The 14,616-nt window shown below is 41.9% G+C and overlaps 1 protein-coding gene across 1 annotated transcript in view; it reads left to right on the top strand.

Annotated features, from left to right (window-relative positions):
• LOC147378137 (contactin-associated protein-like 5) overlaps positions 1-14,616 on the top strand; it is a 100,852-nt gene that overhangs the window by 19,755 nt on the left and 66,481 nt on the right. The gene's annotated exons all lie outside the window — the stretch shown is intronic.

The raw sequence follows: 14,616 nt of genomic DNA, 5'->3' as shown, positions 1-14,616 counted from the left end.
AATATGTGCAATGAAAGCACATTACCTTAGGTCAACTTTTCTGATCTGTCTTAAATAATTCTACTGATTGATTCAGAGTCTTAAAATTCCTTCAACGGACAATAAACATTACTCAGTATCCCCCACCTTTGCTTAGCTTTGGAGATAGAGAAGTAAGTAACACAACCTGTCTTTTTGGAACTCAAGGATTTTTAGTAACTTCAAAAAGCACACAAGTAAATGCTAGTAGTCAAAATTGAGGAAACCAAGTCTTTTGTGAGGTTCCCAAAGAAAGGGAAAACTGAGAATTAACATGTTTCCTGATGATTTAATGTCCTGCTGCCCAGGGTGTAATTTGACTGACTGTATCACACTTGAGTCCCATGACCTATATGATAACATTGGTGATTGTAAAGGAAAACTTAAAAGGAAGAATTTGACTCCATACTGATTCTGCTTCTGTGACTTTAACCCTTATTTGCCATTTGCAGCTGCTGCTTTTGTTATTATAGGTATACATAGTGGCCTGCCTCAGGAACACTGCCCCTACTCACCCTTAAGCCAAAAAAAAAAAGAAAAGAAAGTGTACTCACTCAATTAATATTAATACTTAGATCGATCACTTAGTGCAGCAGTGGGTTCCCACACAAATGTCAAGGTCTTTCTTCCTATAGTTTGTTTTACATTTACCCCTTGTTGAAATGGTCACTGGAGTAATCTACTGTGATTCCCTCTCTGGCTTTCTGGCACTAAGCTCTGTAGACTGTGCCCAGATAGTATCATTAGCAAAGAGTGTTTAATTTCCCAAACATAAAAACATGATAAATCTTTAATTTTAAGCAAAATAACAACTAGGTGCAGGTGGGGGGATGGGGGCTCTCCAATTTTGACAGTGTTATTTAAATGTCTCATTATGAGAACACTTTTTCAGTATGCAGTTATGTTGTTACTAAACCCAAGTTGATATGCTCGATGCACAGTGAAACCAAATAATAGCAAAAAATCCAAGTTTGGCACAGAGAATGTTTTATTGTAGGACCACAAGGAGAATGGAGGCTCAAGCACACACACAAAAAATCTCTGGACTCCCCAGAGGGTTTCAGCAAAGCCTTTTTAAAGGCAAGATGAAGGAGAGGTGTGCTTAGTTGTGGCAAATTTCCTGGCATGGGAATTCTTTATTCGTGCAGCTGTTCACTTAAGTCAGGTAATAATACTCCTGTAACTTTCTTTCTCTATATGAATCAAAAAATATTATACCCTTAAAGGTCAGAGCCTTGAAAATGGGCTCTCCTATGCATTTCAGGCTATATGCAACATTTTTAACTTGAAACAGAGTCAATAGAATACAAAGATTAAAAGAAATAAACCTAATATGGGATCAGATGTGTTCTTCCCTGTTATGTGTGTGGCTGAGGGCCACTGGTGATCATGTGAAGCAACAGAAGCAGCTCACAAGTGAATTATGCTCTTTTCACAAGGGTTCTCTGTGCAATAGCAGCCTTTGCTTTGATCCTTTCTTCTGTGAACTTGTGACTAGGATTTATGGAACCTTATCATCGACTGGATGGAGATGAGTTTGAGTAAACTCCGGGAGTTGGTGATGGACAGGGAGGCATGGTGTGCTGCGATTCATGGGGTCGCAAAGAGTCGGACATAACTGAGCGACTGAACTGATCCCTCTGCTTAAACCTTTCAACCTGTCTGCCTTGGGGTGGCCACATGTCCCAGCCCATTCCATATGATTCTAGTCCATGCTTGTCATCTCAGTTTTGTTATCTGTTCCCCTGTTCACTCCCCCTCTTTGTTATTAAACAATTGTAGGGACTATAATTATGCTTTGCTTTGTTGTGTCCTGTACCACCAGAGAGATTCATTTGCTTTGTCAGTGTTACTGTGTCTGATTGCTGAATAGGACAGTTCATGTGGCAATGATTTTGCATCTCACAGTTTAGCACAGAGACCAAAGAGAATAAAGAACATGCCCAGTGAACTTAAGAATAAACAATGGAAGGATTTCTATTACTTTGGAAGTTCCCTAAAATAAATACATTATTTCAGTTTAGTCTTGTAGTTGGCTTCCCTGGTGGCTCAGATGGTAAAGAATCCACCTGCAATGCAGAAAACCTAGGTTTGATCCCTGGGTTGGGAAGATCCCTTCAAGGAGGGCATGGCAACTCTCTCCAGTATTCTTGCCTGAGAATCCCTATTGACAGAGGAGCCTGGCGGGTTACAGTCCATGGGGTCACAAAGAGTTGAACAAAACTGAGTGACTAAGCACAGCATTACTAGTGAAGAGCTCAGTGGAAATGCAAATTTTAGGTATGCTGAGTGTTACTGAGTCCAAGCTCATACTGCTCTCTGCATCACAGGCCAATATATTGAGAGATGAGTAACAGGGCAAAGTATAGAGCCTTTATTCAGAAAGCCAGCAGATCCAGAAGACAGGGGACTACCCCCAAAAATCATCTTGCCCAGGTTTGGATGCTAGTTTTATTTATGACAAAGAGCAGGAGGTCAGGAGGTATCATAAAAAAGTAATAAGTTGTTGCAAATATTTTCTGGTTCCAGCCAGATTCCAGAGTGGATGTGTTAATTTCTTCCTTCCTGCAGCCATTCACTGGTGGGCTGGTCAGAGTATGAGCTTAAACAAAGGAGCTCAGCCATGGCAGGCAGAGTTCCCAGAGATGGGCCATTATGTACACTTTAAGCTATAGGCAACATTCCTTTAGTGATTAGCTTGTAGCAAGAGCAATATAGAATGCGAAGTTTAAAGTTAAAGAAATATCCAATGTGGAGTCAGTTTTGTTCTTCCTTATTCCAAGAACTGTCTACAAGTGTAAGCCAGCCAAAAAACATTTTAAGAAGGCAAGTATGACTGTCAGTGTATCCACTAAAGTTAGGATTGGAATTTAAAGTTTCTATTTTGTTTTGTGTACTGACTGTTTTTTTTTTATGTTGTCTTCTTAGGACCTTTTTTTTTTTTTTTTCCCCAAACTACTCTCATGCACAGACACATCAGAAATTCTGTAAGAAAAGCTATTCTTAGGAATTGTCACAGTCAGTTTTGGAAACTTACACTGTTTTCACAGTTCATCTGATGTTATCATGGGCTTCTGATAAGGCCTGTAAAAGTCACAGAGTTGGTGGAGGATCTCTGTAAATGTGAGTTGACTGTGGAAACCTCTGTGGTCTGTAGATTGCTAATCAAAGCCCTCAAGTATTCAGTGCAAGTGTATGGTCTGAATAATAATCACTTTTTTTATATAAAGTATCATGAGATAAGGCTTCAAACTGTAATTGTGTTGAAAATCATGGTTACTGCAAACAGCCCCAGAGTCTGAGACACACTGATTTTCTCAGAATGAATCAATGGTTTCTCTTGTCAACTTTGAGTTCCAGCTTTCCTTCTTGTAAGAAAATAGACTCCATGTCACAAGCCCACATGAGAATCCTTCTCAGCTCACTTGAGGATTCAAGCTCGGAATCTTTTATTCAGTGGAATCCTTTTTTTAGCTGGTTTGTTGACAAGCTACCAACATCCATCAAACATGCCAGAATATGCCTCCAGAACTTTGTCTTTCTCTGACAACAAGCTATGACAGCTGGGTCAGCAATTATGGTCTCATGGGAAGTCGGCCAAACACTGGCATTTCTCAGTACTGCTGCAATGGAGGGGAGTGAATGTGGATTTATCTTGACCTAAAAGGAGAGGTTTGTGAGCTGGAGGAGCTGCCCTTATCCTAAAGACTCCTCAGATTCACAATCGACCTAACCTTAATATTCTAGCAAAATCTGCCAGTGTATGACCATCTTATCAAACCACAAATTGAGTTCATTTTAATGAGATTCTAAAAATCGATTTTCAGGATGACGGAGAATGGTCCGCTGCAGGAAGCAAATATCTAACAGCTGTGTTCTGGTTGGCATTGTAGGTAAAAAAAGGAACTCTGATGAGTGGTCATCATGTATTAAGGGCAGGAAAAAGGAAAAAAGAACACTCAAAAGACCACATTAGGGCTTTGTCACTTTGGCAGGAGACAATGAAATTGGGTAATTCCACTGAGGGAGAGGTTTAGGTAGTTAGGGTTGGAATGTGCACTGACCAAATAAATACTATGGAAGAATTTTATAAAATCCAGAGAGTTCTTTCTAAAAGCCCAACTGGCCATGCATGTTCCTTATTTTTAATACTTTAACAGTTATTTCTCCATTGATCTCAAGGTCCCATTAAAACTCATTATTTAATTGTTAATAGGATCCTCCATTGTAAAACCCCTGACTCTCTTCCCAGCCTCTTGCATCCCTACTCTCCTAGCTTCCTTTTAGCCCAGAGGGTCTCAAACTTCAGTGAGCATCAGACTCACCTAGAGGGCTTGAAAACATGCAAATCTCTAGGTCCTAAGCCCAGAGTCTCTAATTCCATAGGTCTGCAATGATATCCTAAATCGTGTACTTCTAAGAAGCTCCCTGGGGATACCAAGGCTACAGGTGCAGAGAGCACACCTCTGGAATAACTGGTCCAGCAAGTTGGAATCTTTGTGGATCGGAGATCTGACCCTCTGAAACAGGAACCTCCTTCTTTCTGTTGGCAATGATGTTTACACATACCTCACCTGCCTAACTTCTATGCATCCCTAGGATGCATAGGACTAGGGAGAAGTATTATCTCCAGCTGGAGAGGATTGAACATCACTCCTTTAGACTTCTTCAGCACCAAGTGCTCAGTCCCTTCCCAGGAATGTGTAATCGTGTAGCACTGCCTCCAGCTTAGCCTTTGAGACCAGGGACCTCTATTGATTTCATCGCTATCCACCTGTGCTGAACATGGACCTCACCATGTGGAGGGGGTCTCAATAAAGGTTCAAATACGAGAATGTCTGGGTGAAGTGAGACCCCCAAATCAACCAGAGTAAGAGGCTCAAGCTTAGTGGAGGTAATGAGGGTGGGGAGGACATTACATATCTACCCTTAAAAAGCCAAGAACTGTTGTTCTGATGGAACTTGGTCTGTGAGTAAAGGAGCAAAGGCAAAAAGAGCAGAGGCCGTGAGGAAATTAATATCAACCTGTAAGGAAAAAACCCCCATTCATCTTTCCTTAAATGGGCATCTTCTTCCTTATACACTCACTCATACATACATTCTGCAGGCATGCCTGATTCTTCCTGGACCAGAGTCATGCACGGTCTCCCTGTCCATGAGGTGTTTCATGTCATAATCCTCACACCGACACCCCACTTTCTAATGAGGAAACATTTAGGACTTCTGTGTCAAACAACTTATTACCGTGTGTATGTCTTGTGGCAGGGTATGTAATCTTCCCAAGCTTTAGCTTCTCCTTTTTACAAATGGGGAAAAATATGAACCTCCTAAGGCTGTTAAGAGGAACATTAAATTAGGCAAAATATGCTAATTAGTTTCTTTTTCCCCTGGAGAAAGGATTGCTAATCCAAATGAAGAAATCTGTACGAGTGGCTTAGAAAAGCTGTGACAGAGAGTGCAGAGGATATACTTAGTTTTGTCAGTTATTTTCTCAGTGCTCTTAAAACTATACTCTGAGGTGATCACACACTTCATCTGCCAGTAGGATCCTTCTCTAACCTTTATGCATCTTTCAATGCTTTCTTCATTTTATCCTGTTTCTTTTTTTCATATTGTTAAAGAGCATCTTGCTTCAAGACATGTGTAAAACATGAATGAAGATATAGATCTTCATAACGAGATCTCATGGTGCAAATTAATACCAAAGGAGAATATTAGGACAAGGTGGTTACCATAGTATCTATTCAGGAAAGTCCAGTATATAATAGAATTGTTTCTCTTAAGATCTGCCGCTGCTGAGTCACTTTAGTCGTGTCCGACTCTGTGAGATCCCATAGACGGCAGCCCACCAGGCTCCCCCATCCCTGGGATTCTCCAGGCAAGAACACTGGAGTGGGTTGCCATTTCCTTCTCCAATGCATGAAAGTGAAAAGTGAAAGTGAAGTCACTCAGTCGTGTCCGACCCTCAGCGACCCCATGGACTGCAGCCTACCAGGCTCCTCCGTCCATGGGATTTTCCAAGCAAGAGTACTGGAGTGGAGTGCCATTGCCTTCTTTGCTCTTAAGAGCAGCACTGTAAAATGATGGGCCTTTTTTTTTATATATATGTTAAATCTGTGATAGCCAAGTGAAGTTGGGAATCTGAATGCTTAATTCTCTTGTGTCTGGAGGAATTATTAGCTTTTCAGTGGAGAAATCTCTAATCCTTCTTAAACACATTTTTTAATGTGATTTCTCCATCTCTGAAATGGCTGGTGCATTTTGCATGAGACTTGACTAACATTGCAAAGGTTCAGGGTATTTGAGTTATCTTGGACTGCCGAAGTGTTTCTCTCATTGGTCTTCAGTGGTGTTAAGAGAAAACCTGTCACACTTCTGAACTCTCTAACAGGGGACTCTTATCTTTGTTATAAAGAGCATTTGTGAAGAACTCAGGAATCGTGACTGAGTGCCTCCAGAGAAACAAATGCTTCGAGTGTGAATGGGTAGCCTGGCTCTTGTAGGATGGGGGCAGGTCACAGGAGAGGAAGTCAGGGGACAACTGACAGCATTGCCCTCAGGCGTAGGTACTGCACTAGGTCCCTAAATCAGTTCACATGAAATTCTGGGTTCTGAATTAATGAGGTGATTTATACACATCTGAACCCTCTTGCCAAGGGATTGACTGTCCTGCTGGAGAACAGGAGAGTAAACACATCTGGAAGCAACTACGTGTCACAATCTGGTTGGGAGGTGAATTATCCAAGAGAGTGGCAGTGTGCTCAGTGGAAGACTAACTTGTGGGAGGAAGCTGCTAAGGGAAGGGCTAAGCACCAGACTAATGAGCCACATGTCAAAGCATCAGCCAGAGAGGGGCGGCACTCGGGAAGGTTCTCAGCACACAAAAAGTAAGCCTAAGTCCCAATGGGTTGTTTGGATTTCCAGCTCTGCCACTTACTAACTATGTGTTCCTTGTGCCATAGTGTCCTCACTTGTAAAATAGCAATAATAAAAATAGTGTGTTCCTCATAGTGTTACTGAACACAAGTTCAAGTGCCTAATGCACAGTGAGGCCAAACAAACTGAAATGATGAAGTCGGGAGCAGAGAAAAGATGTATATCAGGGACATGCAAGGAGATGAGTGGCTTGTGCCCAGAAACCTCCCAGTTCCCTGAAACCTTCAAGTAAACCTGGATCATCGAAAAAGCAAGAGAGTTCCAGAAAAACATCTAGTTCTGCTTTACTGACTATGCCAAAGCCTTTGACGGTGTGGATCACAATAAACTGTGGAAAATTCTTAAAGAGATGGGAATACCAGACCACCTGACCTGCCTCTTGAGAAACCTGTATGCAGGTCAGGAAGCAACAGCTAGAACTGGACATGGAACAACAGACTGGTTCCAAATAGGAAAAGGGGTACGTCAAGGCTGTATATTGTCACCCTGCTTATTTAACTTATACACAGAGTACATCATGAGAAACACTGGGCTGGAAGAAGCACAAACTGGAATCAAGATTGCCGGGAGAAATATCAATAACCTCAGACATGCAGATGACACCACCCTTATGGCAGAAAGTGAAGAGGAACTAAAGAGCCTCTTGATGAAAGTGAAAGTGGAGAGTGAAAATGTTGGCTTAAAGCTCAACATTCAGAAAACTAAGATCATGGCATCTGGTCCCATCACTTTATGGGAAATAGATGGGCAAACAGTGGAAACAGTGTCAGACTTTATTTTTCTGGGCTCCAAAATCACTGCAGATGGTGATTGCAGCCATGAAATTAAAAGACTTTTGCTCCTTGGAAGGAAAGTTATGACCAACCTAGATAGCATATTAAAAAGCAGAGATAATACTTTGCCAACAAAGGTTTAGTCAAGGCTATGGTTTTTCCAACGGTCATGTATGGATGTGAGAGTTTGACTGTGAAGAAAGGTGAGCACTGAAGAATTGATGCTTTTAAACCATGGTGTTGGAGAAGATTCTTGCGAGTCCCTTGGACTGCAAGGAGATCCAACCAGTCCATCCTAAAGGAGACCAGTCCTGGGTGTTCACTGGAAGGACTGATGCTGAGGCTGAAACTCCAATACTTTGGCCACCTGATGCAAAGAGTTGACTTATTGGAAAAGACCCTGATGCTGGGAGGGATTGGGGGCAGGAGGAGAAGGGGACGACAGAGGATGAGATGTTTGGATGGCATCACCGACTCGATGGACATGAGTTTGAGTAAACTCTGGGAGTTGGTGATGGACAGGGAAGCCTGGCGTGCTGTGATTCATGGGATTGCAAAGAGTTGGACATGACTGAGCAACTGAACTGAACTGAAAAGCATTTTAAAAGGCAAGGTGAGGGAGAGGTGTGGTTCATTGTTGCAAACTTTGTCAGAATCCTTTGTTCTTGCAGCTGTCCTGTAGGTCAGGTCAAGATGTTCCTTTAAATCTCCATCTTGAAGTCGCTCAGTCATGTCGGACTCTTTGCGACCCCGTGGACTGTAGCCCACCAGGCTCCTCCACCCATGGGATTCTCCAGGCAAGAATACTGGAGTGGGTTGCCATTTCCTTCTCCAGGGGATCTTCCTGACCCAGGGATCGAACCCAGGTCTCCCGCATTGCACATAGACACTTTAACCTCTGAGCCACCAAGGAAGCCCCAAGACAAATGTTATTCTCTGTTTTGCAACTTTTTACCTCTGTGTGAATGGAAAGATGTTACACCCTTTAAGACCAGAGTCTTAAAAATGGACTATGCTGGATATGTCAGGCTATAGCCAACATTCTTAAAACAAAAGCACTAGAATGCAAAGGTAAAAGAAACAAATCTAACAGGGCGTCAGATTTGTTCTTCCCTATTATTTACTCTTCCCAATCACCAATAGGTGATTGATACGATTAAATAAATTCAAGCACAAAAAGCATTTAGAGCATTACAGGGCTCAGAGTGTGTGTTCTATACATGTTCCTATGTCCTTCAATATAGACATGCATGCATATCACACACACACACACACACACACACACAGACTTGGAGTAGGATGAAGGTTGTGGGGAGAAGTAGTGGATGAGGGGAGAAAGGAGGACAGAGACCGTTCAGTTCAGTCACTCAGTCATGTCCGACTCTTAGCGACTCTGTGAACTGCAGCACGCCAGGACTCCCTGTCCATCACCAACTCCCGGAGTCTACCCAAACCCATGTCCATTGAGTCCGTGATGCCATTCAACCATCTCATCCTCTGTTAACCCCTTCTCCTCTGCCCTCAATCTTTCCCAGCATCAAGGTCTTTTCAAATGAATCAGCTCTTCGCATCAGGTGGCCAAAGTATTGGAGTTTCAGCTTCAACATCAGTCCTTCCAATGAACATCCAGGCCTGGTCTCCTTTAGGATGGACTGGTTGGATCTCCTTGCAGTCCAAAGGGCTCTCAGGAGTCTTCTCCAACACCACAGTTCAAAAGCATCAACTCTTCAGCACTCAGCTTTCTTTATAGTCCAGCTCTCACATTCATACATGACCACTGGAAAAACCATAGCTTTGACTAGACGGACCTGAGACAGGTAGAATTTAATTTTTGTGCAAAGGGGGTTTACTGAAGGGCTTTAGCAAATGGAATGGGAAATTGACAGAATGGTTCAAAGGGAGGTTGCAGAGGTTGAGTCTAGCTGGGCAGTTATAAGGCTATTGTGAGAATATGGATAGTGATGAAGGCTTGGATAAATGTCTGCTCAATGCAATGTGAGGCATACTGAACCCCAATCTCAGATTTCCTTTATACCATACTCTTCATACCATCTTCACATCATGCTTCAGATCTTTACCATTGCAGCAATGGCTTTGGATTAATAATGGAATTAGGGAGTAAAATATTGAGTGACTCTTCATTTCCAAGAATGATTTATGTAATTCTTGTAGAGCCTTTTAGAGTAAGTTTCTCTTAGCTCTATTGTACAAATATGACCTTGAAGCTTGGAGAAGTCAAGAAAGTTGTCTCAAGTCCCCCAGCTAGTAAATAGCAAAACCAGATTTGAAACCCAGGTCTGTGAGACTTCAACAATATTTTCTTTTTTCCTGCCCTATTGATCAATTCAGTTTTCTTAAGATCTCGTGGCAACATGAAGATATATTTTCTTAGAAGTAACCTATGTCATCACCACTTATAGCATTGATAAAGTCCCTAGATTAGCTAGATATCTGAAGGATTGAATTGCAGATCATGAATGCTGGGATGAATTGGAAAAGAGATAGTGCCATGGAGTGGAGAAAGGAAGAGTCTTCTCCCCTCAGCAATATTACTGCCATCACTGTTGGGCCCCCTTCCAGGCTGTTTTGGCCTCCAGGCAATAAGACGTGGCATGAAGGCTGGGAAGCAGGGGGTGAGGGGTGGGGAAGGGCAATACCTCTTCCCTTCTGATTGTTCCTGGAATCTTAATAAACGACTTGAGCATATCTTCTTGAAAGTTTTCCAAATTTCTCATGAAACAATTAGATCAAGGCATGTCTTTTCAATAGTAACTCAGAAATGCATGCTTATTCATGTCAGAAATCACCCCACTCTCAGAGTCATATACAATGTTTGAACTTCATACTGTTCCCATTGCAGTGGGCGTACCCTTCTATTTTAGCTCACAATGTGCCATATTAGTGTCATGGCTCACCAGTTGTATGTGCCATGTCCCCTCACTCAGCACTAGGCTCCTAAGGACTCAGTTCCTAATCCAGAGTCTGGTGCAGAGCCAAGGGGGAGGTTTCAGAATAGAGCAGGAAGACACAGGTGCAGACCTGCACACAAGGAATTTCAAGTAGAGTTTGAAGTATGGCAGAACAGAAAACTTGGGGCCAACTTGCATCCCTGGGCAGTAAACCATTGACTCAAAAATTGAAAAGCATTATTGTAGGTGAGAAAGTGGGGTGTCAGCCACAAGAGTAGACTGGGGAGGAATGTAAGTTCCTCCATGTATCCTAAACACTGTTAATACTCCTAATCCCTCTTAAGGATTTAACACAAGTAACATGCCAGATATGATGGCATCCCTTTGTATACATTATCACTTTATATGGATAAGCACATTTGATGCTCACAGCAGTCTTCTCTGAAGGATGCAATTACCCCATTTTATAGATGAGGATATCAAGTCTTCAAGATATAGAGCTGCCAACATGACCCAGTTAAGCTACAGCCATCACAGTTTAACATCCATGCTGTTATCTACATTATGATCCTTATTATTCTCTGACTGATACCAACTTGCTGTCTATAGTCTCCACTTGGTTTTAGTAGAGACTGGTTTCGGAGGACAGAGGTAGAAGCATTGATGGGGTGATGGGGGAGAGGGTCTGAGAAAGTTGAGGATTGGTGAGAATCCCTCTGTCTCTGGACTATTTCATTTTTGGGTCTCAGGTGTATTAGCAACCTTGGTTAGAACCACTTTATTCCATAGGAATAAATTATGGAACTGTATTTTAACATTAATTACCAGAAAGGTATGGTTTCATTTTTATTTTCATTTCAAAATTTCAGCTTTCCAAAGGATACTTCTAGCTCCTTGGTCAAAAAAAAAAAAAGCAAAAACTTAATTTATTACTGTGTATGCTCAAGGTGAGGGTTTTAATTGCTTGGTGAATAATAAAAAGATTGAGTTTTATCAAGTAGTTAATTTCAAATAAGAATAATTTCACCCCCTTCATACACCCATTCACCACCATCCCACCCACATAAGATGGTATATAATGGATCTGTTTTAAACTGTAATTAAACAGCTTTAACATTCTCCTATTAAAAAAGTAATAAAATATTTTTTGTAAAAGTTTTTATGATAAAAGAATAGAAAATATAAAAACACCTATAACAACACCTCCAAAGAATCACTATTATTTATTTTAAAGGCTATTTTTAGAGCAGTTTACATTCACAGCAGAATTAAGGAAAGTACAGAGGAAGGTATAGAAACTTCCAGTATACCCCTGGCTCTCACAAATACAAGTCCCCCTCCCCCATTATCAGTGTCCCTATCAAAGTGGTACATTTATTACAGCTGATGAACCTACACTGACAAAAAACAATCACCCAAAGTCCACATTTTGCGTTATGGTTCTGAAGAGGAAAATTTAAAAACTTTCACCCAGCTAGAAATAACCTCATGCTCATTCTGCTTCTGTAACTCAGCTGCTGCTGTGCTGCTAAGTCACTTCAGTCATGTCTGACTCTGTGCAACCCCATAGACGGCAGCCCACCAGGCTCTCCCGTCCCTGGGATTCTCCAGGCATGAACACTGGAGTGGGTTGCCATTTCCTTCTCCAATGCATGAAAGTGAAAAGTGAAAGTGAAGTCGTTCAGTCGTGTCTGACTCTTGGCGACACCGTGGACTGCAGCCTACCAGGCTCCTCCGTCCATGATATTTTCCAGGCAAGATTACTGGAGTGGGGTGCCCTGTAACTCAGCTAGCTCCTTGCAAAGTCACATGGGAAAGCCCAAACTATACAGAGCCTAATCCTCACCCTCTAGCAAGGTTCCCTGATTTAAAGACCTGATGGGATGACTTGTCTACTGAAGGACATTGGCCTGCTCCTGAAGGATTATATTGGATTTGTGGGACTAACACATATTTGATTTTACCAGCCAACTGGTGGGGGGCATGGTATTGGAGACTATCCATCCCTCCCTTTTCCTCCTTCCCCTAGTCCAGGGTGAATTGCTGGGAGTCCCAGTTTATAAAGACAGAGGTCCCACCAAAAAGCTCAGGTCTCTACAGATTGGAGACTGGAAAGATGACAGTGGCCTTCTGAATGCATATCCAATACTACGGGCCAGCCACAAGGGCAGAAGATGGGTCCTGGGGCTACTGAGCTGAAACTTACATCATTCACCCTTGTCAATTACTCAACCCCTGTAATCCTGCTTAACCATGTTTGTGTAAAGGTCAGGCATCCCCCTGCTGTGTCCTAACTGCTGTTTCTGTGTGCATGAGACCCTTAATTTGAACTTGCCTATTAACAGCACTATCCACTAAAGTCTGGGGTCATGCACTGTCTATAAAAATTCTGTAACTCCTTTGTTCTGGGCGCAGAGCTGGAAGAGTTAACTCCTCTGGGCGCACTGGAGTAATGAACCTGGTTTCTCCAAATTTCTGAGCGCGGTGCTTGGTTTTTGGACAATAAACCTGAATTCTCCAATTCTCCGAGTGTGGTGCTTGGTTTCTTGATGGTCCGACTTCTACAACAGTTCACTGTTGGTGTTGTACATTCTGTAAGTTTAGAGTAACATATAATAGCATGCATCTTATCATTTCAGTATCTGTATTTTCACTGTCCTAGAAATCCTCTGCACTCTGCCAATTCCTCTTTCCCTCTGATCAACCCCTGGCCTCTACTGATCTTTTTCCTGTCCCATAGTTTTGCTTTTCCTAGAATGTAATGCTTCTGGACTCATAGAGTAGCATTTTCAGATTGACATTTTTTCATTAAGTAATATGTATTTAAGGTTTTTGTTTGTTTCTTTCTTTTCACGGCTTGACAGTTCATTTCCTTTTAGTGCTGTGCAATATTCTGTTATCTCAATGCACCACAGTTTTGTTATCCATTCACCTGGTGAAGTGTATTTTGGTTGTTTATAAGATTTGGCAATTATAACTGAAGCTGCTGTAAACATCTGTGTGCAGGTGTTTGTGTGGACTCAAGTTTTCAACTCTTTTGAGTAAATACAACAGAGTAAGAGTGCTAGGTGGTATAAGTAGAGTACATTTAGCTTCGTAAGAAACGACCAAACTGTCTTCCATGGTGGCTGTACTGTTCCGTGTCCCATCTCTCAGTGAATGAGACTCCCTATTGCTCCACATCTTCCTACCTCAGCATTTGGTGGTGTCGGTGTTTCAGGGTTAGGCCATTCTAATGGGCGTACATTTAACAGTGCCGCATTATTTTAATTTGCATTTCTCAGGTGATGTGTGATGTGGAGCATCTTTTCAGATGCTTATTTGCCATCTTTCTATATTCTTTGGTGAGGTAAGACTCCTCATATTTGAAAGCTGCTTAGATAGTAGTTCTTAAAAGTTCTCGTCACAAGAAAAAAATTCTGTAACTATGTAAAATACAAAAGTTAAATACACTTTTTGTGCTGCTGACTTTGCAATATATATAAATATCTAATCATTGTGTGGCACCCCACTCCAGTCCTCTTGCCTGGAAAATCCCATGGGTGGAGGAGCCTGGTAGGCTGCAGTCCATGGGGTCGGTAACAGTTGGACACGACTGAGCGACTTCACTTTCACTTTTCACTTTCATGCATTGGAGAAGGAAATGGCAACCCACTGCAGTGTTCTTGTCTGGAGAATCCCAGGGATGGGGGAGCCTGGTGGGCTGCCGTCTCTGGGGTCACACAGAGTCAGACACGACTGAAGCGACTTAGCAGCAGCAGCAGCAGCAGCAGTAGCAACAGCAGCAATCATTGTGTTGTACACTTGAAGCTAATATAATGTTGTAGATCAATTATGCATCAATAAAAAAAGGAAAAGAAAATTTCTATTAGTTTTTTGACATATAATTTTCAGATATGGTTATTCATATCTGCTACATAAGCTTATCTAAATCATAATTACCAGGACTTCCTTTTTTGCTTTCACAATAATGAATATTC

This window comes from Bos grunniens, chromosome 2 (assembly GCF_055505025.1).
Source record: "Bos grunniens cultivar Pamir isolate PY7600 chromosome 2, Bosgru_T2T1.0, whole genome shotgun sequence".
NCBI lineage: Eukaryota > Metazoa > Chordata > Mammalia > Artiodactyla > Bovidae > Bos > Bos grunniens.
The sequence above is the reverse complement of the archived record's forward strand: the minus strand, read 5'-3'. Positions and strand labels throughout refer to the sequence as shown.